This window comes from Cervus canadensis, chromosome 4 (genome assembly GCF_019320065.1).
Source record: "Cervus canadensis isolate Bull #8, Minnesota chromosome 4, ASM1932006v1, whole genome shotgun sequence".
Taxonomy (NCBI): domain Eukaryota; kingdom Metazoa; phylum Chordata; class Mammalia; order Artiodactyla; family Cervidae; genus Cervus; species Cervus canadensis.
The window spans coordinates 4,920,822-4,944,712 of NC_057389.1; the positions used below are offsets into that span (position 1 = coordinate 4,920,822).

The 23,891-nt window shown below is 42.9% G+C and overlaps 1 protein-coding gene across 1 annotated transcript in view; it reads left to right on the forward strand.

The window, feature by feature from the left end:
- EFNA5 (ephrin A5) overlaps positions 1-149 on the forward strand; it is a 293,109-nt gene extending 292,960 nt beyond the window's left edge. Inside the window, exon 6 of the transcript XR_006268873.1 lies at positions 136-149. The gene's annotated coding sequence lies outside the window, so the exon portion shown is untranslated. The remainder of the gene's footprint in view (positions 1-135) is intronic.
- Positions 150-23,891: the final 23,742 nt, after the last annotated feature.

Consider the following 23,891-nt stretch of genomic DNA (forward strand, 5'->3'; position numbering starts at 1 on the left):
CATCATCTACTCTCAGCAGTGTAAGGACAAGGAGGGTCACTTGAGATATATTTAAACTTCCGTCTGATAACATCTGAGGCCACAGGGCAAACACATAGTGGTTAAAAGAAATCCTGCTAGGAGACGGCTGGCCAGGCCCCAGGGTGTTCACAGATCTGACCGCAGTGTAGACATCTCCCCCGGGAGCCCAGCTGTACCTCGCAAAGGACCTGCGCGGGCAGGCAGACTCACTCAGCACTGTGGATCCCTGGTGTCTTTTTCTCAACTCAGCTGACTTTCCCCCCCACAGAACTCCATGAGTTCTGGAGCCATCCTGACGTCCATTTTCAGGCCCACAGCCTCCTTGATCGGTCTAGCTTGCTAGGAATGAGGATGTGGACCGTGAGGACTAGAGGATTTGGGTCTGGACTCCCAAGGCTTAGCTAGCCAGGGCACAGGGATCCACGGAGATGCCAGAAATTCACGTTGGGCTGGGACGTCCTTAAACGCTTCCTGCAGGTTCACCTTACCTTGGACTTCACCGGGGCAGATTACCAACCCTCAGCTTGCTCCTACTTCACTGTTGAAGTTACCCTGAATCAGAGTGCCCTGCATTCTGTGCAGGTCCTGCCCTTCCCCGGTCCCTGTCAGTATTCAACAGAGCAAGTTAATCTCCCTGGTAAGTGACAGCTCTGCCCCTTGTAACTGGCACGGAATCAATTTTTTAACTTGATTTGAGAGGTGAGAAGAATTCGGTACCAGCTTGTGGCTTCATTAGCAAGCTGAATCAGTTTCAGCTGGAATCTGTTTGGCTGTCCTCATCTCTTAGTTCTGCTTTTTTTTCTTTCTTCCTTTTATCATCGATCTTGCGCACAGATTTATCAGCTACTCTGTCTACTGAGGACACCAGTCTCCTTTGCTAAGTCGTTTATAACAGCCACGTGCATCCCATTGCTCTGGCCCACACTTCAGCAGCTCCATCGAGAGAAGGAGGGCAAAGTGGTATATTTCCACAGAAACTGCCCCCAACTCTCCAGAATGCCCTGGGGAAGCACAAGAGACAGCAGAAAAGGAGTCAGCAGGAAGCCGAGTTACCGTGTGCAGAGGGGGGCGGCCTTTCAGGAGCAGCCCCCTTCCTGCACCGCCCCCCAGCCCCCAGGTACCAGGAGACGTTTCTCATTCAAGCAATATGGAGTGATTCGAGAACCTACCGCAAAGGAACAGACACTCATTGTTTTGCTGGGTGATTTGCAAAAGGAAAGATTGATTTTCCACTCACCACAATTATTTCCTCTGCTTCTAAGCCCCTTCTCTGCCCCGATCAAGTTGATGGATATATAGGCAGGAGCAACTGGATGATAATTACGTGATGGGAGGCCACGCCCAGACAGGAAGAAGCCTTTGTCCAGCAAAATCCTGGTCCTGGATGCCTGAGCTGCCCGATGTGGTCCCGGAATCTGGGTGCCGATGTCGTTTGGAGACCCTCCCACGGTGAAATCTGCAGGAGGGGCCGGAGCACAGCGCGCCTGCCGTCCTGGCAAGGGGGCCTCCCAGGCCGGCTGCCACCCCAGCATCTCTCCAGGGCCGTGCAGAGCACGCCATGTGGTGGGCGCTCACGTGAGGAGCTCACGTTTCCCTCTAAAGAAAGAGGCCCAGCCTTCCTTGGGACCAGAATACAGATTGATACTCCTCAGAACAATTGGCTCCTGTGGAAGCTGGTGGGGTTTATTCTGGTCTCCCATGAAACGTGACTCCAGGGAACCAGAGAGCATAGCTGGAATCCCAGCAAGTTTCTCATCTTAAAATGAGATTTAGCCTCCTTACGGACTGCGTGTTTGTGTCTCTCCAAAAGCCATATGTTGACACCCTAGTCTCCAAGGAGATGATGTTTGGACATAGGTCCTCTGTTGGGGCGGGGGAGTCGGTGATTAGGTCATGAGGGTGGAGTCCTCATGATGAGATTAGTGTCTTTATAAGAAGAAACTTTGTAAGAAGATTGCAGGTGGGAAGAGAAGGGGACAACAGAGGATGAGATGGTTGGACGGCATCGCCGACTCCATGGACATGGGTTGGGTGGACTCCGGGAGTTGGTGATGGACAGGGAGGCCTAGCCTGCTGCGGTTCATGAGGTCGCAAAGAGTTGGACACGACTGAGTGACTGAACTGACTGACCTGAAGAGACAGAAGAGAGCTGGCTTCTCTCCACTCTCCACCAGGGAAGCCACAGCAGAAGGCCCTCAGCAGAATGCGGCCGAGCGACACCTCCATCTCCGATTTCTCAGCCTCTGGCTTCGAGAAGTAGGTGTCTATTGTTTAAGTGACCCAGCCTACAGGACTTGTCACAGCAGCCCAACTGGACTAAGACAGACTTCACATCCCAGAATGCTGTAAGATGGTGGGCTCTGCCACAGTGGCTTGATTTTTATAGATGAAGAAAAAACCTCTACTGGAAAGGACAGAGGGAAAGTAAGATAACCCTTGCCTTAGAATGCAGACTTCCCTGCTGCGGGCAAATAAGTGATACTGAGTCACAGGCAGACTGCAGCTTACTTCACTGCACCTAAAACGAGCCCCAGGAAAGAAGGCAAAGATTCACTTAATCACTTAGCTACACTTCATGGAACACCTACTATACACCTAGGACCTGTGCTAAGCGCTGTGTGTGTTTTTTAAGAGGCATCTGAGTGGCTTCGCCCAGGAGCTTGTCATATCCACAGTCTCTCCCATGGAAAAGAAAGGAGGCGGTCCTAACACCTTTGCATCCATGGTCCCAACTGATTGGACCGGGAGGGGGCTCCTGAATCAGAGGCAGCCAGTTCAAACGCTAGTCGGTGTCCTGTATGGTCCTGGCAAGGAAAAACATCTCTGTCCTTACTTGCTACTTAGTAATTATCCAGGACAATTAGTAGGGCCCTCTTGAGAGGGAATATAAATAGAATGAGTCAGGATAGAAGGGGATAAACAAAAAAGGGAGTAGGTCTACAGAAAACATCTTGGCCACATTTCTTCTAGCAAAACCCTAGCTTTTACCTTGCTCAGTTCCGTAGAACTGCTTCCTTCAACCCAGAACCACTTCTGAGCCCCAGTCCCTGTAATGCCTGGTCATTAACTGGCTTCTGTTCTGAAATTTCCATGAGATTCTGACTCTATCATCAGCATAGGCATCCTTAAAATAAGCCCTCATTATTTGAGCTAGCCTGAGTGAATCACAGTTCCTTGCAAGCAAAACAGTCTATTAAACAAATATGATAGAATAAGAGGGCTATGAAGAAAGCGCAGAGGGAGTAATTAACACTGCTAGAATTTTCAAAACCCGATTTTGAATATCAGTGTTAGAGCACTGAGGAAATTTGCTGTATTTCAAAGGTCACCCTATATAAACTGACACAATAAATTATATAAAGTGACACACTCGATTTTCTTGAAGACTTGGACTTTTTTTTTTGATGGGGCCAAATAGGAAAAAAAAAATAGTGAAAAGAACCTCTCCTGTCTGCTGATAACCTGTATCAGTTGGCACAGGGAGGAGTTACAAGGATCCAAGATTCCGGTCTGTAATCAGAGAGGGTTTGAGATGGGCCAGCAAAGAAGGAGATGGAAGCCCAGCACCGCCACATGTGAGCTCAGCGATCAGCAGCAGGAAAAAGGAGCCACTCTGAGTCCACAGGCGCAGGCCAAGGAGAACCTTGTCTAACTGGCCCTCTGTCTGGGAACTGGGAGCACTCTCCTGTGACCACGTGCTGTTCCCTTCCCAAACGAAATGCACGGGAGCCGCCAGGCTCATACGTGGGATCCTGGTTTCTACTGGACGCAAGCTCCTCGGGGAACAGAGAAATTCTGAGCAGTCTTGATGGTGACCAGTATTTTCCAGCACCCGTGAGCCCTGAGGCAGGGCCAGACTCTCATCATCAAACATAAATGCTGTCAGAGTGGCTTGGAGGACGCTTCAGCTGGTGCAGGCAGGGGCCACGAAACCTACTGGTATAAATATTTGCTCCCTACAAGCTCATACCACTTAAAAATTCCTTTTCAGTGGGGAAACAGTATCCTTAAGCTGAAAGGGCAGGAGAGAAACCGTCTCGAGGCATGACTCTGGGTACAAAAGATGCCCCCACTGGTTTAAGTCTGCATGCTCCGCATGGCAGGGCTGGCGGTGGGAAGCACATTATTCCAGTTCTGCTTGGCTGCTGCCAAAGTGTGCCGGGGTCTCTTCGACCCCTGTGGAAAGCTTTCAATGCTGATGGAGAGTGCGCAGTTTAAGATAAACTGGATTAGAAGAGAGAGATGGATATAATTCTTTCTCAGACGCTAAAAATGGGATGGCTGTCTATTGTAATAAGACCAAGGGAGGAACCACGCTTATCTCGACGCCAGCCTGACGTCAGTAATTATATAGAACATGAGAAGAGAGGTCCCTGTTAACCAGAGCAGGGGGCTTTATCTGGTCTTTGTAGGCTCCTGGATAAATCCATTAGCATTGCAGCCTCATGAGCCCCCTCTTGTAATTCAGTGTTTACTCTTATCTTCTGCTCGACACAAAAGCACAATCATGACAAAGCCGAGGAATGCGTGGCTCTTCCCTGCAAGGCCCGGGTCTCCCCTGCTTATCTCTTTTAATTATTATTTACGCTCTACCTTTGTTTTCAGGTGAAAATCGAATAACAGAGAGGAGGAAAGCCACCCTGCATTTCCTGAGCTCTGGTCTCATTAGCCAGATTTCCTTAAAACTCTTGGTGCTTCAGAGAAGTTTTGCCAAGTGGTTAAATGAAATGCACACAATTGTAAAGTGTGATGAATATTTATGATGGTTTAATGATGGGGATTTTTTTTTTGCATCCATGAATAATAAAGATTCTAACAAGAACAGATAACGAGATGGGGACAAAACAGTGAAGTGGTTAATACAAGAACTGCTCTTGGAGGGACCCCACTGAGAACAGCAGGAACGGAGGGCCTCTCCTCCTCTCTTACCAGAACCAGTGCAAAGCGGGGGCACTTGCTGGGGGGAGTGGTTAGCCCATTTCCCCCACTCTTTCAATAGATATCTTCAGCTAAAAAAGACGTTTTATCCCTTCTTTGTGCCTAAGCTCGCGGTCTCCTCTGGAGGTAACAGAAGCCCAGAGTTGCAGATACTGTCGTTTTCAAGGGGCCTTCCACTTCTAACAGCATGCATTGCGGGTTGCATAGAGAGTTTGCTGGTTGGCCTCTTCTGAGCCAGTTATGAGTTAAAAAGCACTTGGTGAAGGCTAAAGTTATAAGGCCCCCACTCTGGAAGCTGTGGACTCTCTCACAGGCCACAAACATCAATTTGGGAAGGGCCTTCAGGAGGTAAAGCTTTCTGTTCTTACCCCCACCGGTCATTCAGGTGTGAGAAGCAAAGAGCTCCCTTTGTGACCCTACCACGCTCTGGCATGCTCTCTGCCCTAGTTCCTGGTCTCTTGAAGCCTGACCTGGTGGTGATGCAAAGGACAGCCTCTGACATAATGGGGAATTAGGTCAAGGAGCTCTGGGCTAGCTGCCACCTCTGGCTTAGGTGATTAACTCACATGAAGCAGACATTCCCCATGTCCCAAAGTCATTCATGCAGGAAATATTTATTGAGCACTTACTTCATGCCATGGAAGGTTCTAAGGATGTGTGAGACATCAAGGAAGAAAGAAGAGCAACAATGGCCTTGTTTCAAGAATCTTACAAACTGGTGGATGGAAAAGAATATAAAAAAATAAGCAAACCAAGTAAATGGTGGATCCTTGACAAAGAGACTCAGGCAACAAGGAAACAGGACTTCCATTTTATCTTGGTAATAGTCTTGCTTTGTATCACTAATATAAAAATTATAGGAAAAAAATTGTATGAAAAGCAAACAATACTTTTCAAGCCCTTAAGAAGCGTGTTTCTTTTTTTTTATTTTTATTTTTTTGCGTGTTTCTTTAATACATGACGAATGTCTTCCTTAAATGCCTATGTCCTGCTTTATCTCCTTTGGGAATCTGAATTTCCATATATTGAGTCTGGGATACACAGACATAAGGGTCCACTCTTCATAAACTACCTTTGGGATTGGAAAACAAATACCAAACAATAATGCTACCTAATATTTGGTTAACCCTTGTGTTGGGAACTTCCTTGTGTTAGACTTCCCTGGTGGCTTAGATGGTAAAGCGTCTGCCTACAATGTGGGAAACTCTGGTTCAATCCCTGGGTCAGGAAGATCTCCTGGAGAAGGAAATGGCAACCCACTCCAGTACTCTTGCCTGGAAAATCCCATGGACAGAGGAGCCTGGCAGGCTACAGTCCATGGGGTCATAAAGAGTTGGACGTGACTGAGCGACTTTACTTTACTTTGTGTTGGGAAATGCACAACCATGCTCGTAAATCTATTGATACAAATTTATGGGAAAACAATTCTCATCTGGAAACTCATTTAAAGAGCAAATGAGGTGCAGAGAAAGAATGTCTGATAGGCCCCCATGATTCCTTCACTCCTTTTCCATCACCGTATTCCTCACCAGTATCTCATACAGTCCGACGTCCCTGCCTGCCAATTTTATTAAAGCCTGCTGTGCGGGAATTTCCTCTCTCTGCTTTACTAGCTACCAAGAAAACCCCATCAACGTGATTTTTCACTCTTTTTTCTCTTCCTGTATCCTGCATCTCAGTGAAATTTCATCTCCCTGACTCACCGTTAAGTGTTTCTCATCTGAAATCACACTCACTCGTCATCTCAAATAAAGTGCAGAAAGAAGAAATCACAAAAGGAGAAATTACAGACCAAAGCCCTTCTCTCTCCAATTACTCAGACATTAAGCAAAAGCTACATGGGAATTGCTCAGCCAACCCAGACTGACCGCCAGCAGTGGTCTAAGGAATAGAAGAGTAGTCTCCGCACCCAGCACACCCCGCCCCACAGCCCCTCTCCCTTAGTGGGGCACATCCATATGTCCAGGAACGAAAACCCGAGGAGCTGATGACAGGTGTTTCATACGGCAAAAAGTAACTGGAAACTGGATTTGCACAGGATAGACCCCTGATGACCTCTCCAGGGAATTAGAAACAGCCCTGGAGCAGGGAAAGCTAAAAGGGAAGGAGGAAGAAGAAAGGATGAGGAAGAAAGCCCAATAGACACGACACTAAGTATCCCTAGCAGAAAAGAGACTAAGTATTAGGCTAATATTCCTGTTACTGGCCTAATAGAAAAGAGATTAAGAAAAGTCTCTGCCCTTGCCACCTGACTGGCAGGAAAAAAAACCAAAGGTCTCTTAGAAGAAATAAGCAGGCATTTAAAATTTTTATTTTATCATAGAAAACAAAAGTCTTAATCACTCCAAAGGCTGAAATCTATGTAGATACATTATTCCAATACAGATTTCCAATACAGATACAGATACAGAATTCCAATGGACCTAATTCCACGGCCCAGGAGCCCAATGATTCCTTTCTACACCATGTACAATAACAGCTGAGAGCTAAAAAAAAAAAAAAAAGATTATAACATCACAATAATGTTAAGACAGAGAGCAGGACTTCAGATCTGATTTTTGCTTCTGATTAGTGCATGATGGTCACATTTGGTCAATGGGAAATCTAGTATAACACCTAGTTGCACATGAGGCCTACTATCAAGGATTTGATGTCTTAAACCATAGATAAAACATCCATGACAGAGATTGTAGAAAAATGGCCATTTAAAATAGTTCTTGTGCTATCAGGGGTCAGAAGGCCAGTGAAAGGAAGGCTTTCTGCTTTTTTGCTCCATTTATATATTTACAAGGGATGAGTGGGAAGGGATATGTGGGATGAGACAAAAAAAAAAAAAAGAATTGAAAACCTAAGGCAATAATGATCTGTACCAGTGCTAGTTTGTGTCAACTATTTCCATTTAACAGGCATTTAATTAATTAAGGTAATTAATCCTTAATGATTGCTTTTCATGGCATTGAATATTGGTCATGGAGAAAACATACATGGTCCAGAAACCAATGTGGAAAAAACTTACAGTTTTAAAATGAAAGTTGATCAATCAAATAAAACAGTACTAAGTGGCACCATAATGACTGACTAATTTCAATCTAATTGTGGTTCCCTTGATTCCAAGCATATACTTTAACATCTGAAATGACGTGCCAAGTCTAAAATAAAGGTACATTGCGGGGACTGGTTCAAGACGGCAGAGTAAAAGAACGTGCACTCATCTTCTGTGAGAACACCAAAATCACAACTAGCTGTTGAACAACCATCATCAGGAGGATGCTGGAACCCACCAAAAAAAAAAAAAAAGACACCCCACGTCCAAAGACAAAGGAGAAGCTGCAATGAAACAGCAGGAGGGGGGCGATCACTATAAAATCTAATCCTATACCCATTGGGTGGGCAACCCACAAACTGGAGAATAATACTACTAAAGAAGTTCTCTCACTGTTCTGAAAGTTCTGAGGCCCATGTCAGGCTTCCCAGCCTAGGGATCTGGCAAAGGACCTAAGAATCCCCAGGGAATGTGACTTTGCAGGCCAGCAGGATTTGATTACAAGACTTCCACAGGATTGAGGGAAACGGTCTTGAGGGCACAAACAAAATACTGTGTGCCCCAGGACCCAAAAGAAAGGAGCAGGGACCCCACAGGAGACTGGCTCAGACCTGCCTGCTGGCGCTGGAGGGTCTCCTGTGGAGTGTGGGTCAGCAGTGGCTCTCTACACAGGGACAGGGGCACGGCAGCAGCAGTCCTGGGATGTGGCCCTTGACTTGAGCCCTCTTGGTGGTGGCCATTAACCCTACCATAGAGCCTGTGGACTCCAGGACTGGGTCACCAAGCAACTAACAGGGGGGGAGCGCAATGCCACCCATCCACAGACAGTCAGATCAAAGTGCCTGAGCACGGCCAGGTTAGAGCAAGACCATTTTCCCCACTGCCAGTCCCTTCCAGGAAAGCCTCTTAGACTCATCCACCAGAGGGCAGACAGAATGAGCAAGAAAAACTACAACCTCACAGCTGCCAGGATGAAAATCACATCATGGAAAGTTAATCAAGATGAAAAGGCAGAGAATTATGTCCGAGATGAAGGGACAAGATAAAACCCCAGAAAAACAACTAAATGAAGTAGAGCTAGGCAACCTTCCAGAAAAAGAATTCAGAATAATGATAGTGAAGATGATCCAAGATCTCAGAAAAAGAATGGAGAAAATGGAAGAAATGCTTACCAAAGACCCAGAAGAACTACAAGAACAAACATAGATAAACAATACACTATAAGGAATAATTAGTAGAATAACTGAGGCAGAAGAACAGATAAGTGACCTAAGACAGAATGGTAGAAATCACTGCTGCAAAACAGAATATAGAAAAGAGCGGGGGTGGGGAAAAATGAAGACAGCCTAAGAGACATATTGGACAACATTAAATGTACCAACAATCATATTATAGGGGTCCTTAGAAGGAGAAGAGAGAGAGAAAGGATCTGAGAAAATATTTGAAGAGATAATAGCTGAAAACTTGCCTAAGATGGAAAAGGAAATAGTCAACCAAGTCCAGGAAGTGCAGAGAGTCCCAGGCAGGATAAACCCTCGGAGGAACACACCAAGACACATAGTAATCCAACTGACAAAAATTAAAGACAAAGGTAAAATATTAAAAACAGCAAGGGAAAAATGACAAATAGCACACAAGGGAACTCTCATCAGGTTATCAGCAGGTTTTTCAACAGAAGCTCTGCAAGCTAGAAGGGAATGGCACAATATATTTAAAGCGATGAAAGGGAAGAACCTTCAATCAAGAATACTCTACCCAGCAAGACACTCAGATTTGATGGCGAAATCAAAAGTTTTACAGAAAGGCAAAAGTTAAGAGAATTCAGCACCACCAAACAAGGTTTACAACAAATGCTAAATGAACTTCTCTAGGCAGGAAACACAAGAGAAGGAAAAAACTGACACAAAATAAGCCCAAAGCAATCAAGAAAATGGTAGGGATTCCCTGGTGGCTCAGATAAAGACGCTGTCTGCAATGCAGAACACCTGGGTTTGATCCCTGGATCAGGAAGATCCCCTGGAGAAGGCAATGGGTAACCACTCCAATATTCTTGCCTGGACAATTCCATGGACAGAGGAGCCAAGTGGGCTACCATCCATGGTGTCACAAAGAGTCAGACATGACTGAGCAACAGTTAAGAAAATGGTAATAGGATCATGCATATTGATAATTACCTTAAATGTAAATGGATTAAAAGTACCAAATGGCTGGGTGGATGAAAACATGAATGCATTTCCATTAACCACATCCTTCTACTTAACCTCCCAAATTGTATATAATTATTTTATATTGTTAAGTTAATCATGTCTCCATTATGGTTTACAATTGTAATTATCTTTAATTTTTTGTCTGGCTATTGATTGTGGAAACTGATAACCATCTTTTATTACTGTGATTATGTAACAATTATTCATTTTAATACCATTGTACCATGATTAGTCAACAGAAAGCAAAATGATTCTACATTACCGAAGCCTCCATTTAATAGAAAAAATGTAATCACTTTTTAAAATCCAGATGCACATTTGAATTATCTTAGAATTTTTATAAAATACAAATGCTCAGGTATTACTTTTTCTCAAAAGTTCCAGGTGTGATTTTAAAGAGTCATGTTTAAAAGCAACTGGACTATATAATGATCTTTTACTTTTACCCAGTTTGTTTCGTTTTTTCTATTTCATATTCAGTGCTCTCATTTCAGTTCGTTTTCCACTTTTTCATCTTTTTTTTGTTGTTGTTGGTCTCTCTCAAGGCTTTATCAAGTGCAATTGAAAAGCTTTTGTTGTGTGTGTGTGTGTGTGTATGTGTATATATATGTATATATATAATATGTATAATAGAATATATATGTTCTAGAAAACTTATGAATTTTTGCCTAGCTAAAAAATTTATGACATTTTGGTTCCACTTGTTTGACTAAGTATAAATAGAATGCTAGATTTCTAATTTATATTCACTAAAAACTTTGATAAAGTTTCATTTATTCTGGCATCTATTATTACTGTTAATAGTCTAGAAGGATTATTTTAGTGATTTTTTTAAAATCTGATTGAGACTTGAATCCAGTTCTAAAAATATAAAGAAATACTATGCTGTTAACAAAAAACCAGGAAATTAATATGTGATATGTGATACAGTATTATTAACTAAAGTACAGATTTTGTTCAAATTTCACAAAATTTTATGCTGGTGTCCATTATTTGTTTTCATACCTTATTCCACAGTGTATTTTGTTGCACTCAGCAGCTTCAGCTGCATATAACATATTCTGATAAATTCCTTTTTCATTTTTACTCTGTTACAAATATTTTCTAATTATCTTTGTTATGGCTTCTTAGATACACCCATCATTTAAAAGTAGACATTTAATTTCTAAATTCATGGGTTTTTTAAAAAATATCTTTGATACTAATTTCTCATTTTGGTGTTAATTTCTCATTTTGATATTAATTTCTCATTTAAATGTCTTATATGCAATCACTGTCTGCTTTTTTGGTCTTTTAACTTTATTGAGACTTACAATGGCTAAGTCAAAGATCTCTTTTGGTAAAAGTCACACTGAACTTGAAAATACTTGGGTTATTTTCAAGTATCTTTTGACATTGATTTGAACATAATTCCACAGGGATCAGAGAACAAACTCTGTATGATTTCAATACCTTTAGATGATTAAATTTTTCCACCTTGTTTACCATCCCTGGATACATTCTGATGTCTCCTGGTTTACAGTCTATGGGAACTTGAGCAGAATTTGTATCCTATTGTATGAATATGCTTCATTACGTTGAATTGGTTCACAGCGTTTTTCAAGTCTACTATATCCCTGGTGTCTCACATGGCGAAGAATCTGGCTGCAATGAGGGAGACCTGGGTTCGATCCCTGGGTCAGAAAGATCCCCTGGAGAGAAGAAAGACAACCCACTCCAGTATGCTTGCCTGGAGAACTCCATGGACAGAGGAGCCTGGAGGGCTACAGTCCATGGGGTCACAGAGTTGGACGTGACTAAGTGATAACACACACTCACGTATCTCCTTCTACTTTTCTGTCTATTCATTCTATTAATTTTTGAAAGTTTGTTATTGAAACTCTGGATAAAAATCTTAATTTACTTAAAGTGTAATATATAGGAGACCTATATGTAACTTTGTTCTGTATTTTCCAAGTCACCTGTAAACATGTTATCATACTTTCATAATTTAAAAAAGAAAAACATAAAAGTACATGATGCAATCTACAGAAACCACATGAGACAGGTTTAAAGCGACAAACAAGTCCAGTGACAGACTTAGTTGTATCTAAACTTGCTGTCCTACTAAAGATGAGTGAGATGCTGATTCCGTTAGCTTCTTGCTACAATTTAATAGGTCACTAGTTTTGGAATCAGAGAAACATGAGTTTGAATATTGTCTAGGCCATTTACTTACAGGAAAAAAAATCCCCATCTTCACCCATAAATGACTCATAAGGATACCTCCCTTAGATGCAGTTATTAAAAGGGTTATGTAAGACATTATATGTCAAAGAACAACCATAGTGATTGGCTCATGCTAAATGTTTAATAATAACTGTCACCAACAAGAACATTTAAAACAGTATCTAGGAAATATGTGAACATAGTAAATGCCTCCTCCTGCTGTGTTTTTAGTGCGTATCTTCTCTTATTTTCTGTTCCCTTTCTTTTCCCTTAACCTGAGATGCAAATGTGTAGCTTTCCCAATTTCTGCCCTAATCACTATTGCTTGTCATAGTCCCTAAGAATGGAGGAAATGATGAAAATGTTCTTGTCTGACAGAGTTAGGAAGGTTCTGCAGATGGTACACCTGAGATGACAGCTTTATAAAAAGAAACCCATCAGGATGTATCCTGCCAAGTGAGAATCCCTTGCTTCTGAACAGTCCTCTGGAGTCCATACACGTACTCCCAATGTTGCTACCTTTGTTTAAAAAGTTTTCTCAACATTTCCATTCTGTAAATGTTTTTAAAATATTTCAGTGTTCTCAGTGATGATACACTGATGTGCTTTGAAAGTACATTTAATTTTGAGAAATAGCCAAAAGTTCTTGAAAGCAAAACTGATAAGTACAGACGGCGATCTATCTGTGTAGTACTGTTTTTAAGCAAAATGAGATTTAACTCGTAAATCATTGATGCAATGTTCTTGCATGGATTTTAAGTATTTCTGAGGGAAAAGACCAAAGATATCTTGAATAAAGTCAGTATTTCTGGAATCAGGATGTGTTTCTGAAGTTATTCCTTTGAAGGACAACTAATTTTGCTACATAACTCCCTTTGTGTTTGCTTAAAATACACAGTCACAGTTAGTCATCACTGTATAGATTCAGAGATGGTGATATTTCTCACACCAGTAATATATCATGTAATTAAAAATGTGCAAAAATTTTAGTACTATGGAGTGGATCAGATTTCTTATTTTTCAGTTCAAGATGTGCATTTTATATGCTATGTGAAAGTACCTGTGGCCTAATGGAAAAATCTTGGTCTAGACTAGTCAATAATACTTGTAAGGCAAGTGAAGTTTGGTTGATAACATTCAAGACAGCAAACTTCTATTCTTGGGCATCATATTTACTAGTATTTTTTGGTAGTAAAATAAAAATCTCCTATAATCATGGTCATCCCAGTGTGTATAGGATAGTATACTTTATGAATCATGAAAAAAAGATGTCTAAGCTTCTAGATCAAGATGGCAAACCAGACACATGGATATACTGAATCTACAGTTACATACAGAACAATTTCCTTCCAAAAAAAAAAAAAAATCCCAAAAGTAGCTGAGTGACATCAATACACCAGGCAAATGAGAGAAAACCCACAATGAAGTGGGTGGGAGAGACTGAGATGATCTTGCCATAAACCCCACTCCCAGCTAAGTGATCCCACATCAAGAGGGAATTCAAAACCCCGAGCTTCTCTCTGAGCAGCACAGGCTTTGAAGCTCATGTCAAGCACACCAACTTTTAAAACCTGTACCTGAAAGACAGTCCTCCAAGACATCTAGCTTTGAAAGCCAGAGGAGCTTGTGTCCACGAAACCCGCAATGCTATCACAAACTGAGAAGCAGGTATTAACGAGCTCACATGTGGACTTCCCCCCTACCCAGGACCTACCTAGAAGGCACCCAGATGTTCTGTGAACGAGACTTATTTGCTTATCTTAAAGTATAGCGCTGAGGGGCGGGCATCTAACTTAACACACATCTAGGGGCCTCCTGCTCTATTCTCTGAAGACAGAGGCTGTCTTTGCATTCTCTCTCAGCTCATTCCAGCTTATCAGTGCCCCTGAGAAAGCAGCTTGCACCTTCATCGATTTTTGCTTCTGCTGCCCGGAAGACACCTCTAGATTGCCTGGCCCTAGTGGGCCGGCGAGGCTTACCCTTGTGAGCCCCATAGAATTGTAACAGACAGAATGCTTACCAGCTCATCCCCTAGAGCATTGCAGGGAAGCAACAGACTGTGTCACCTCGTCTTTTAGTGAAAGAAGCCTTCTAGTTTTCCTTCACAGTGGAAGCCTGAGGGGCACACGTCTAACTAAACACACCTCCAAGGCCTGGCTGCAGTTTTCTCCAGAGCCCTTAAGGGTGAGCGTTATCTTCATGCTATCCTTCTGTTACTCTCTTGAGCATCAGTTACTTCCAGAGAGAATCCTGTACCTGCATCTTGGGCACCACGTTTTGAGTGTGGTGCCTAATTTTTTTGGTTACCATGGAGGGGTGTCTTTGATCACCTGACTGAGGTGGTCAGTGGAGCTTGTGTTCATAAATTCAATGGGAGAGTGGCAAAGAAATAAACAAGTCTCATCTGGTAATCACCCCATGGCTAAGCACAGAAGGAGCAAATGGAAAAACTCATCTCCCTAATTCCTCTGTAAAAGGTACACTTACAGGCTTTAAAAGTGATTGCCTATGAGTCTGCTTTCCAGTCAACCTGGATCTAGGTGTTGACTGAGATCCTTCTCTGTGGGACAATGACAGATCTTAGCAAACCCTTAACCACAGGGAAGTCACTAAAACAACTTGACTGGAAAGTCATAAAGGTTTGAGAGACAATCAAGAGACAGGGTAGGTCCTTCGGGATGGGGAGAACTGGCTCTTTTATATAATGCACACACAACTGAGACGCATGTAAAATTAAGAAAAAATGAATATGTTCCAAAAAAGAACAAGATAAAACCTCAGTAAAAGATGTTAGTGAAATGGACATACATGATTTACCTGATAAAAGTTCAAAGTAATACTCATGAAGACGCTTACTGTGCTCAGAAGAATAGATGCGCAAAGAAAATTTCAGCAAAGCCATACAAAATATAAGAAAGTGCCCAGATAGAAGTCCCTGAGCTGAGGGACACAATACCTGAACTGAAAAGCCCAACACAGGGGTTCCACAGCAGGCAAGGTGAAGCAGAAAAAGAGAAAAGTGAACTCAAAGACACAGTGGTGAAACTCAGTCAGAGCTTCAAAGAGAAAGCAGAGTAAATAAGACTGAAGATAGGCTAAGGGACTTATAGACAGCAAGCAACCCACATTTACATTTTAAGAGTGGAGAAAGAGACCGGAGAGAGAGAAAGGACAGGGAAAGCTAAGTGAAGAAACTAGAGCTAAAAATCTTCCTAACTTGTGGAAAAAGACACCTAGATTCAAGAAACCTAGAGAGCCCAAACAAGGGAAATCCAAAGAGACCTACATGATGACCCATTACAATTAAAGTGTCAACAGTTAAATATAAGGAAAGAATCTTAAAAGCAGCAAGAGAAAAACAACTAGGTACAAGACAACCTCCAATCAGCAGATTTTTGAGCAGAAATTTTGCAGGCCAGAAGGGACTGATGATGCATTCAAAGTGCAGAAAGAAACAAAACAAAACAAAACAAAAAAACCTGCCAAACAAGAATATGCTACCTAGCAAAATTATTCCTCAGAATTGAAGATGAAATAGAGAGTTTTCCAGATAAGTAAACGGAGTTCATCACCACTAAACTAGCCTTACAAGAAAAACGGACTTCTTTAGGCTCAAAAGGGGGCACTAATTAATAGTAGGAAAACATATTATAGTTTCACTGGTAAAGACAGGTAAATAGTAAAGCTCAGAATAATCTCATCTTGAAAAGTTGATAAGATACTCACTTGTAAAGCTAGTATTAATAGCTATAAGTACAGTAATTTGTTAAGGAACACACAAGAAAAAATGTAAATTTTGACATCAAAAGCATGAAACATGAGGAGTGCTAAAAATGAAGTGCTTTTAGAATATGAGCAAACTTAACATGTTGTCAACTTAAAAAGACTGTTATAAATATGTCAGACCTTCCTGGTGGTCCAGTGGTTAAAAATTCCTCTGCCATTGCAGGGGACATGGGTTTGATTGCTGGCCTGGGAAGATTCTACATGCTGCAGGGCAACTAAGCCCATGCACTGCAACCACACCCATGTACCGCAACTAGTGAGTCTGCGCACCCTGGACGCACCTTCTTTGCTCCACAAGAAGAGAAGCCACATCACTGAGAAGCCTGAGCATCACGACAGAGAATAGCCCTTACTCACCACAACTACAGAAAGCCTGTGAGCACAAAAAAAGACCCAGGGAAGCCATCAATAAATACATAGATAAATAAAAGTTTTTTTTATGTAACCCTCATAAGTCACTAAAGATAAGGAAAACAGAAAATTAGCATCCTATTATAGAAAACTATTAAATCACAAAGAAAGAGAGCAAGAGAAGGAGGAACAGAGGAATTTCCAATCAATCAGAAAATATACAACGAGGCAGTAAGTCCATTTAAATCTAATAATTTAGATGTAAATGGTCTAATTTTATCTCGAAGACAAAGTGGCTGAATGGATTTAAAAAAAATAAGATCCAATTATATGCTGCTTATAAGAGACAGACTTCAGGCTCCTGTTCTGCTTAAGGCTTCTCTAATTGGAGACAAGATGGTGGAGCAGAAGGACTTGAATTTACCTCCTGTCATGAAAACACAAAAATCACAACTAACTGCTGAACAACCATTGATTTAAAAAAACAAACACCAGAATCTACCCCCCAAATATATCTTACATTCAAAGACAAAGCCACAGTGAGATGCCAGGAGGAACTCAACCACAATAAAATTGTATTCCATACCCACCAGGTGGGCTACACATAAAATGGACAATAATTATATGGCAGAGGTTGCCCCACAGGGGTGTTGCCATTTCCTTCTCCAGGGGATCTTCCCGACCCAGGAATTAAACCAAAGACTCCTGCACTACAGGCAGATTCTTTACCGACTGAGCTACAAGAGAAGCCCATACATATATGTATATAGATAGATAGTTATAGCTCTGGAAATTGTCCTAAGGGTACACAGCAAATGGAGGAGCATTCATTCAAGAAAATTGACTCAACCCAGTAGCAACAGTCAGACCTCCTGCCGTTTGAGTCCTGGCCCCTCCTCCTCCCCGTCTGCTGGATGTTTGGGAAAGATTTTTCTGGGAATTCTACTCTGGGCGATGCAGCCCAGAAGACTAGGAGGGGTGGGTGTGGAAGGGGCCTCGTTCCTTCCCCAGCTCCAGTTCTGGGCTCTGTTCTCACTCTGCAGGGGCCAGGCTGCACGGAGCTTATCAATTCCCTCCCCCGCTCACGTTGCAGAAACTCTAGTGCAAGTGTGACTGAAAGGACAGAGGCTCCCCATTCCCCACCAGTCCCTTAGGGAGCATATATTACCCCAGGTGTGGCAGTCTGAGAATACTGGGGCCAAGAAGGGCATGGCAACCGACTCCAGTATTCTTGCCTAGAGAATCCCATGGAGAGAGGAGCCTGGCGGGTTAGAGTCCGCGGGGTTGCAAAGAGTCGGACACAACTGAGCGACTAAACAACAGCAACAACTGCCTATATCCCAGAGGGGTGGATACGCCGCCCCTGGGGAGGGGAGGGCCAGCTGAGAAGACGAGGGGCTGCCAGCCCCACCCCAGCACCCACTTGTAGAGGAGGGGTTCACTCTGGAGAGGCAGCCCACTGTCCCTGCTCCCAGCTCCTGTAAGGCAGCCTCCAGGTTCTGCTCAGGGAGAGAGGAAAGTTGTAAACAACTCTTTTGGAAGGAACTGACTCTATTTGGAGCAGAGCTTGGAGAATTCCAGGCCTAAGGGTGTTTTGTTTTTTTTTTTTTTAAACAATGGAGATCTTGGTGGAGAGCAATTAAGAGGGTTTGGTAGCTGCATAGAACTGGTAGCAACAAGTGAAACTGCATACCAGCCAGGAGCTGAACAGAGAGAACCATAGGAAGAGGCAGCCAAGAATAACCCGCCTGGAACCACAGTCTACTCTGTGGGTGGAAATGGCTGGGCCCATGGACCAGTGTTCTTGCCTGGAGAATCCCATGGACAGAGGAGCCTGGTGGGCTACAGTCCACGGGGTGCAAGAATTGAACACAACCGAGTGACTGAACCACCACCGCTACCACCTACTCAGACTCGGTGCCTACTCGGAAGGACTCCAGGAGCTGGGCTGGTTTGAGATCCTTTCCAAAGCTGCACACAGATCCCTTGACACGGGGTAGAAGCCTTACTGGCAAAAGAGGTTTAAGCATAACCTCTGGCTGAACAATAACCTACTCTGGCTGAGGGGCACCTCCTAGGAAGCCAGGCTTAAAGATAAAGCTATGTGCATCCCTAATTGGAAGACTGTGTTTGGCCCCGAGCGCTACCCTCTCAGGACCTACTAGCTCCTGGTTGACTGTGGGGCAAAAATATAAACCCTCTGAATTGTGATCGTCTCCAAGTCACACAGACATCAGTGGTAAAAAGTCAAGTCTAGCTGACTGTGGAGGCTTAAAACAACCTTTGATACATAAGTAGATTCAGTGACAACCTCTGGGAAGACAGGGCGAAAGATAAAAACAAGGGAAAAGTAATCTTAGCAGTGACATCAGAGACTGTATATTGCAGGGGAAAGAGATTTCACAGAGCCTGTTCAACCAGGTCACTGAACAAATAAATAAAGGAAGCAAATGACAATCCTTCAAGGGATATCAGTATCCACAACTGCTACAATAAATTATCAAAAATATCCAGTTCTCAATTAAAAATTACATATTCAAAAACAGGAAGCTGTGACACACACACAGAAAAAAAATGGCAGGTAATAGCAACTGCCTTTGAGGGGCCAAGATATTGGACTTAGCAGACACAGACTTCAAAGCATGCATTAAAAATATGTTAAAAAAAAAAATATATATGTTCAAAGAACTGAAGGAAGCCATGTCTAAAAACTTTCGGGAAAGTATAGTGACAGTGTCCTACCCAATAGAAAATATCAATGAAACAACTGAAAGTTTAAAGAGAATCAAATGAAAATTCTGAAGTGGAGAAAAACTATAACCAAAATGAAAAATTCACTAGGAAGGGCTCAAAAGTAGATTTGAAATGACAGAAGAAACAATCCGTAAACCTGAAGTTAGATCAATAGTGAGTACATAATCTGAAGAACAGAGAGAAAAAAGAACAACCAAAAAAACCTAGCAGTCTTGGAGAAATGTGAGACATCATTAACATACTAACATGCATAAAGGCAATATCTAAGTGAAGAGGAGAGAGAGAAATGGGAAGAAAATGCATTTGTTGAGCTTTCTGGTCATGTAGTAGTTTTCATCAAATTTGGAAGTTTTCAGCCATTATTTTTTTTCAGACTCCAAGTAGGATAACACAGAGAGATCCATACCTAGATACATCATAATCACAGTGTCAAAAGCCAAAGATAAAGAGAAAATCTTGAAAGCAGCAAGAGAAAAATGAATCACCATGTACAAGAGAACTCCAAGAAGATTAATAACTAACTTCTCAGCAGAAACAATGGAGCCTGCAAGGCAGTGGGAAAGCATGCTCAAAATGTGAGTGTGTAATGGGAGGCAGGATTGTGTGGACATCATTCCCCAAGGACTTCTCATTCTGCACCTGTCTTTTTCTCTCTATCCTGTGTGAGCTCCTCATTATTCCCTGCATTATCTCCTGATGCTTTCTGAATCCTTGTGTGGGAAGTATTTCATTATTTCACTTAGTACAAATTTATCAAAGGTCGCAAAGATAGCCCTAGAGCTTCCACCTCCTCTAGGATTAAGCATACATCTTCGACTCTTATTTCAGACTGTGAGGACAGAGGTCTTTGTCACAGACATCTGCTGTTGTTTGCTCTACATCTATTCCTTCTTATGATGATACACCTGATATTCTTTCCGGGGACCATACCTCCTTCCTTCTGAGTCCATATGGTTTAATGTGAGGTTGATCTAAAATCCTGGCTTTATGGAGGGCATATGACAGAAATCTGCTTAATCAGAGATTTCCTCTGCCCATAATGAACGCTGATGGTTCAGGGCCAGGCACATACCCAAGTTATGCTAATGAAACTCAATTTGGAGACTCCAGTCAGAGCAGCTGGGCAGAAAGAGATGCTATTTCATTTGTGTTGCTCAGCTGGTAGGATGGAAGCCTGGGGCTGTCATGGGCCACCAAGTGGAGAAGGCCTCCTGGAGATCAGGCTGACATGAGGAAAGGTAGAACTGAGAAGCTGGGAGAGAGAAACCTTGTCCTCGTGGCATTATATTGAGCCATAATGAATCCAGTTGTGACAGAAGCCAACTTTGATCTCTGATTATATGAACAATATAATTTGCATATCAAGTTTGAGTTGGGTTTCTAGTGGTCAAAATCAAAAGAGTCATGAATAATGATACACTCTTCTATACTTTTCACATACCTGTGACTATGTTAATTTTATAACTGAAAAAAAATAAAAATAAAAAACAGCTCTATACAAGAGGCAAAAATAGATACCCAGAGACATAAAATTAGCTTAGGATGATAAGCCATTTTCTCTTTTTGTGAATTTGTTTTAAAACTGCAACAACTTGAATAATGAATTCAAGAAACTGATGCCAACTTGATCTTCTAATAGCTCGTGTGTTGGACAAGGCCCAGCAAGTGATGTTGATCACGGCGTGAGCACACCTATCACTAGTGGGTCTACATCGTGTAAGCTACCCGGGCCTAGAGAGGTTGCGGAGGTTCGAGCTGAGGGCAGCGTGGGCAGAGGTGACTAGCATGAGCGCCCTGAACATTAACTCAGTGCCTGTTGAGCTATGTAGGACATACGGAAAGATCCAAGGAGGCCACATTTAAAAATAGCATCATGAAATTAGTACACTGCAGTCTGCCCTGAGGAGCAGACATGACCTGACTTGATGAAGCTTCACATGCAAAATGGATTTTATTTTTAGGGCATTCTATCTGGGATAACAATGGCTCTGCTGATAGGAAGGTGGTGGGTATAGTTTGTCTTAGTGGCTGGCACTTAGGCTTGAAGAGAACAAAATAGCATATTTAAACTGTCAAGTCCTAATTGTTTCATTAGATGGTGGTAGTCTTTGACAAAAGGAGCTGGCTGACTGCTGAAAGCAAGAATGATGAGCCGTAATTCTGGCGGGGCACTGGGGCGCTGCACTAGTTACCTCTCCTCCTCTGTCTCTTCCCAGTTCATCTCTGTTACAAGAGAAAGTCTCATTTTCTAATGTAATGACTGCTATTAAAATCAGTTAAATGCCTTTCACAAGCTCGGTGGTATATCTTCTACATATTTTTAGATGTGAATGAACCACAGAGGCAAGTTCCACCATTTGCATGAGTCTGTGGGGTCTCCCGCATTTGGTTTAATGTCAATTATAGTAATGACAGATATTTATTGAGGACATGGAAGCCAGCAGGATCCTAAGATGATTTACACATATCATAGAGGACCTGTCTTGTTTACCACGGACTTGCAGCCAGCTCACCTTTGATGCTTGAACCCACGTCACCACCCTGTGGAAAATGGAGACCCTGGTCTCTGACAGGAATGGAGGAAGATGTTTTTGGTAGGCAGAAGGCAAGAATTCAGCTTAATATCTTGATGGGGCATGGTAGAGAAAGCTCCAGGCTAGGCATTTATGGTAAATAAAGCAGTTTCCACATATTAATTTTATAAAGCATTTCTGCTCTTCCCTCTAACACTGCACATCTGTGAGGTATCAGGGGAGAGACTGGGGTGGGGGGGGGTGTTCTGATTTATTTCTTGCTGCTCGGTGGAATAAAGACCCACAGCATGTTTTCCATTTACACACATTTAAGAATTTAGAGGCTGCTTAGAGTGAGAGAGTGGTTATATTTCACCAAGAGACATCATAAAAGCTTTCTCCAGTCTGAAACACACACAAAAATAAGATCCCAGAGATAGCTATTTTTTCTCAGGTACAAGGAACCAAAGGTGATTAATGCCCTTTTCAAGGGCCAGAGTCTCCTTCCCGGGACATCCAGGGAGCGCTCGCAGAGGCATCCTCCCAGCTGCGGGGGACTCTGTTCTCGGTGGGGACGGGGGGAGACCCCTCCGCTGGTGGGCTGTGTGTGTGGACCTGTGCTGGGAGAAGGCCCCTCTAAGTTCAGAGCGCTGATTTATCTTTGATCCGGGTTTCAAATTCGCCTTGTTTCAAACCGTCTATCTTTTTTCCAAGGGCAAGCTTTCCTTTTAGCCAGGCTTCACATTACATGCTGTATATAAATTTCAGCTCAGTTGTTTTCCAGGTTCGAGAGTCGGAAACGCTGCAGCCCATGTTTGTCATCATCGGGGCTGAGTTGCAGCAAGCTTGTCCAGGTCGGAGGGTGGTTCCGGGCCTGAATGGGCTCTCTGCGCTATTGGTGCTTGTTCAGTGTTGCAGAATGATGATTTTGTCAGAGAGCTATCGGGCGTTTAAACTGCCCCTCCTGGACTTAGGTAGGTGTAGACGGATGAAGGGTCGCAGTGGTTTTGCAAAACTCCATGAAGAGAGAAGAAACTGCCAGGAAATTGTGGAAAGCGTGTTGAGGAGGAAAGAGGCTCCCCGAGCTCAGAACTGAAGTGGAAGGATGATGCTTACAGCCTTTCCACCTCTCCTGGGGAAGAGGGGCCACAGAACATTCCAGAACCCAGGGACGCTCACCAGAAAGAAACTGCAAGTCGGCCGCAGCGTGCCTTCCTGGTTTAAAGAAGGGGCAGGCAGATGCTGACTTGTAGTGAGCAGAGCCAAGTACCAAGGCGTGGTTCAACGTTGCCCAGCACAGACCCTGTTGCTACCAGTGCGAACAGGGCTTCAGCTGCTGCTTTCCGCGCGTGCTGACCCGGGGCTTCCCGTATTCTCCCGACTCACTGCCGTCTCCACGGGCTTCGCTGCCACGCGGCAGGTTCCTCGGAGGTGAGAAATGTTCACAAGCTGGAGACAGGTGGTCCCTTGCCAGTGGGGACCATTGAGGGCAAGGAAATACACTTTCATTTTCAAACGTTAATTTGGTCTGACCCATGGAAAAAATGTTTCGGTGGTCTAATTTGGCAATCTGGTTTTCTAGGTCACAAGATGAACAAACAAAACCTCTCTCAAGGATCACCGCCTTTCCCCACCCCCATTTCTTTAACTTTCCAACAATATATAAGTAGATATGGGGTGAGGGAAGGGGTTTATTTAAATATTACAAAATGTTTCTGGTTCTGAAAAAAAAAAATCTACAAATTGAGTATTTGCATATATGTCTCAATTTTTGTTTTGTTTCCCAGATGCAAACAAATAGCCTGGAAACCTGGGAAAAATAGTTACTGACCTAGTTTTAAATAGGAAGCAAATAGCCTCACCTGTGGTGAAATTAAAATATAAGGCAATAAATTTCTGTCGGTCTATCCAGAACTAGACTGTTGATCAAAATTGTCATTTGTGGGCTGATAGGTACACTAAATTTCTTATGTTTGTTTTTTTCTCTCTGAAAAATTAGTATTCTCATTGTTTTCATGGATTGTTACATTACACTCATGAATCAATCAAATGTTAAACAAATGCTTTGGA